Genomic DNA, 5,000 nt, shown 5'->3' with positions numbered 1-5,000 from the left:
CAGGGGACATTAATAACACTATGGACTACCCCTTAAACAACTAGACAAAACCAACCCAGAGGACAGAGAGGACAGGGGACAGAGAGGACAGGGGGACATTAATAACACAATGGACTACCCCTTAAACAACTAGACAACACCAACCCAGAGGACAGAGAGGACAGGGGACAGAGAGGACAGGGGACATGAATAACACTATGGACTACCCCTTAAACAACTAGACAAAACCAACCCAGAGGACAGAGAGGACAGGGGACATGAATAACACTATGGACTACCCCTTAAACAACTAGACAAAACCAACCCAGAGGACAGAGAGGACAGGGGACAGAGAGGACAGGGGACATTAATAACACTATGGACTACCCCTTAAACGACAAGACAAAACCAACCCAGAGGACAGAGAGGACAGGGGACAGAGAGGACAGGGGACATTAATAACACTATGGACTACCCCTTAAACAACTAGACAAAACCAACCCAGGGGACAGAGAGGACAGGGGGCAGAGAGGACAGGGGACATGAATAACACTATGGACTACCCCTTAAACAACTAGACAAAACCAACCCAGACAGAGAGGACAGGGGACATGAATACGGCTATGTCATAAATAACATGAATAAGGCTGTGTTATTAAAACCTCTTTGGGATAGGGGGTAGCATTGGGAAGTTTGGATGAAAAGCGTGCCCAGAGTAAACTGCCTGTTACTCAGGCCCAGAAGCTAGAATATGCATATTATTAGTAGTATTGGATAAAAAACACGCTGAAGTTTCCAAAACTGTTAAAATTATGTCTGTGAGTATAACAGAACTCATATGGCAGGCGAAAACCTGAGAAAAATCCAACCAGGAAGTGGAAATTCTGAGGTTTGTAGTTTTCAAGTGAATGCCTATCGAATATCCAGTGTCTGTGGGGTCAGATTAGACAAAACTATCCCAGAGGCTTCCACTAGATGTCAACAGTCTTTAGAAGTTGTATTCATGGACTTCTACTGTGAAGGGGGACGAGACATAAGAGCAACTCAGAGGACAGAGTGGCTCAGGGGACTGAGAAGCCAGTGAGTTGTTTATCGCGCCGTATCGACTACCCTTTAACCTTTCTAGATGAAAACGGTACCTAGACCGGATTGAGAGGACATTATTGACTATTTATGATACTATAAACTACCAAGTATTGATTAGACAACATCGTTTGACGTGTTTCTACGAATTTTAATGGGACTTTTTTTGACCTTTTCGTCTGAATGTTGTGCCGGCGCTTTGTGCATATGGATTAAACAAAAAAGGAGGTTTTTGGACATAAAAATGAACTTAATCGAACAAAACAAACATTTATTGTGTAACATGAAGTCCTATGAGTGCCACCATATGAAGATCATCAAAGGTTAGTGATTCATTTAATCGCTATTTCTGACTTTTGTGACTCCTCTCCTTGGCTGGAAAATGTCTGTATGGTTTTTGTGGCTAGGCGCTGTCTTAACATAATCGCATGGTGTGCTTTCGCCGTAAAGCCCTTTTGAAATCTGGCACAGCGGCCGGATTATTAACAAGAAGTTTATCTTTAAGTTAGTATAACGCTTGTATCTTTCATCAATGTTTATGACGAGTATAAATAATATGAATAAGACTATGTCGTAAATAACATGAATAATACTGTCATAGATAACATGAATAAGACTGTCATAAATAACATGAATAATACTGTCATAGATAACATGAATAAGACTGTCATAGATAACATGAATAAGACTGTCATAAATAACATGAATAATACTGTCATAGATAACATGAATAATACTGTCATAGATAACATGAATAAGACTGTCATAAATAACATGAATAAGACAATGTCATCACTGGTAATGATAGTGCATGTGGGGTCACTGGTAATGATAGTGGATGTGGGGTCACTGGTAATGTTAGTGGATGTTGGGGTCACTGGTAATGCTAGTGGATGTTGGGGTCACTGGTAATGATAGTGGATGTGGGGTCACTGCTAATGTTAGTGGATGTTGGGGTCACTGGTAATGATAGTGGATGTGGGGTCACTGGTAATGATAGTGGATGTGGGGTCACTGGTAATGTTAGTGGATGTTGGGGTCACTGGTAATGATAGTGGATGTTGGGGTCACTGGTAATGTTAGTGGATGTGGGGTCACTGGTAATGCTAGTGGGGTCACTGGTAATGCTAGTGGATGTGGGGTCACTGGTAATGTTAGTGGATGTGGGGTCACTGGTAATGTTAGTGGATGTGGGGTCACTGGTAATGCTAGTGGATGTTGGGGTCACTGGTGATGCTAGTGGATGTGGGGTCACTGGTAATGTTAGTGGATGTGGGGTCACTGGTAATGTTAGTGGATGTTGGGGTCACTGGTAATGCTAGTGGATGTGGGGTCACTGGTAATGCTAGTGGATGTGGGGTCACTGGTAATGCTAGTGGATGTGGGGTCACTGGTAATGCTAGTGGATGTGGGGTCACTGGTAATGCTAGTGGATGTTGGGGTCACTGGTAATGCTAGTGGATGTGGGGTCACTGGTAATGCTAGTGGATGTTGGGGTCACTGGTAATGTTAGTGGATGTGGGGTCACTGGTAATGCTAGTGGATGTGGGGTCACTGGTAATGCTAGTGGATGTTGGGGTCACTGGTAATGCTAGTGGATGTGGGGTCACTGGTAATGTTAGTGGATGTGGGGTCACTGGTAATGCTAGTGGATGTGGGGTCACTGGTAATGTTAGTGGATGTTGGGGTCACTGGTAATGTTAGTGGATGTGGGGTCACTGGTAATGCTAGTGGATGTGGGGTCACTGGTAATGCTAGTGGATGTGGGGTCACTGCCAAGACTGTGCAAAGCTGTCATCAAGGCAAAGGGTGGCTACTTTGAAGAATCTCAAATATAAAATATATTTTGATATATGTTTAACACTTTTTTGGTTACTACATGATTCCATATGTGTTATATCATAGTTTTGATGTCTTCACTACACATAATAGAACTAAAGAACATAAGTGTAAAAGAATGAATAAGAATATGTACATATAAATATATGGATGAGCCATGACCGAGCGGCATAGGCAAGATGCAGTAGATGGTATAGAGTACAGTATATACATATGAGATGAGTAATGTAGGGTATGTAAACATTACATAAATTATTAATTATTTAAGTGGTTAGAGATTTGAGTCAGTATGTTGGCAGCAGCCACTCTGTGTTAGTGGTGGCTGTTTAACAGTCTGATGGCCTTGAGATAGAAGCTGTTTTTCAGTCTCTCGGTCCCTGCTTTGATGCACCTTTACTGACGTCGCCTTCTGGATGATAGCGGGGTGAACAAGTAGTGGCTCGGGTGGTTGTTGTCCTTGATGATCTTTATGGCCTTCCTGTGACATCGGGTGGTGTAGGTGTCCTGGAGGGCAGGTAGTTTGCCCCCGGTGATGCGTTCTGCAGACCTCACTACCCTCTGGAGAGCCTTACGGTTGTGGGCGGAGCAGTTTCTGTATCAGGCGGTGATACAGCCCGACAGGATGCTCTCAATTGTGCATCTGTAGAAGTTTGTGTGTGTTTTAGGTGACGAGACGAATTTCTTCGGCCTCCTGAGGTTGAAGATGCGCTGTTGCGCCTTCTTCACAACGCTGTCTGTGTGGGTGGACCATTTCAGTTTGTCCGTGATGTGTACACCGAGGAACTTAAAACTTTCCACCTTCTCCACTACTGACCCGTCGATGTGGATAGGGGGGTGCTCCCTCTGCTGTTTGCTGAAGTCCACAATCATCTCCTTTGTTTTGTTGACGTTGAGTGTGAGGTTATTTTCCTGACACCACACTCCGAGGGCCCTCACCTCCTCCCTGTAGGCCGTCTCGTCGTTGTTGGTAATCAAGCCTACCACTGTAGTTTCGTCTGGAAACTTGATGATTGAGTTGGAGGCGTGCATGGCCACGCAGTCGTGGGTGAACAGGGAGTACAGGAGAGGGCTCAGAACGCACCCTTGTGGGGCCCCAGTGTTGAGGATCAGCGGGGTGGAGATGTTGTTACCTACCCTCACCACCTGGGGGCGGCCCGTCAGGAAGTCCAGGACCCAGTTGCACAGGGCGGAGTTGAGACCCAGGATCTCCAGCTTGATGACGAGTTTGGAGGGTACTATGGTGTTAAATGCTGAGCTGTAGTCAATAAACAGCATTCTGACATAGGTATTCCTCTTGTCCAGATGGGTTAGGGCAGTGTGCAGTGTGCAGTGAGATTGCGTCGTCTGTGGACCTATTGGGGCGGTAAGCAAATTGGACTGGGTCTAGGCTTTCAGGTACGGTGGAGGTGATATGATCCTTGACTAGTCTCACAAAGCACTTCATGATGACGGAAGTGAGTGCTACGGGGTGATAGTCGTTTAGCTCAGTTACCTTAGCTTTCTTGGGAACAGGAACAATGGTGGCCCTCTTGAAGCATGTGGGAACAGCAGACTGGGATAAGGAGAGATTGAATATGTCCGTAAACACACCAGCCAGCTGACCTGCGCATGCTCTGAGGACGCGGCTGGGGATGCCGTCTGGGCCGGCAGCCTTGCGAGGGTTAACACGTTCAAATGCTTTACTCACATTGGCTGCGGTGAAGGAGAGCCCGCAGGTTTTGGTAACGTGCCGTGTCAGTGGCACTGTATTGTCCTCAAAGCGAGCAAAAAAGTTATTTAGTCTGTCTGGGAGCAAGACATCCTGGTCCGCAACGAGGCTGGTTTTCTTTTTGTAATCCGTGATTGACTGTAGACCCTGCCACATACCTCTTGTATCTGAGCCGTTGAATTGCGACTCTACTTTGTCTCTATACTGACGCTTAGCTTGTTTGATTGCCTTGCGGAGGGAATAGCTACACTGTTTGTATTCGGTCATGTTTCCGGTCACCTTGCCCTGGTTAAAAGCTCACCGAATCAGCGTATACATCAATGTTATTGTCCGATGCTATCCGGAACATATCCCAGTCCACGTGATCGAAGCAGTCTTGAAGCGTGCAATC

The 5,000-nt window shown here is 45.6% G+C and overlaps 1 protein-coding gene across 1 annotated transcript in view; it reads right to left on the bottom strand.

The window, feature by feature from the left end:
* Positions 1-5,000, bottom strand: part of LOC139540059 (voltage-dependent T-type calcium channel subunit alpha-1H-like) — a 178,780-nt gene that overhangs the window by 51,789 nt on the left and 121,991 nt on the right. The window lies entirely within an intron of this gene.

The sequence above is a fragment of the Salvelinus alpinus genome, chromosome 1, assembly GCF_045679555.1.
Source record: "Salvelinus alpinus chromosome 1, SLU_Salpinus.1, whole genome shotgun sequence".
NCBI lineage: Eukaryota > Metazoa > Chordata > Actinopteri > Salmoniformes > Salmonidae > Salvelinus > Salvelinus alpinus.
The sequence above is the reverse complement of the archived record's forward strand: the minus strand, read 5'-3'. Positions and strand labels throughout refer to the sequence as shown.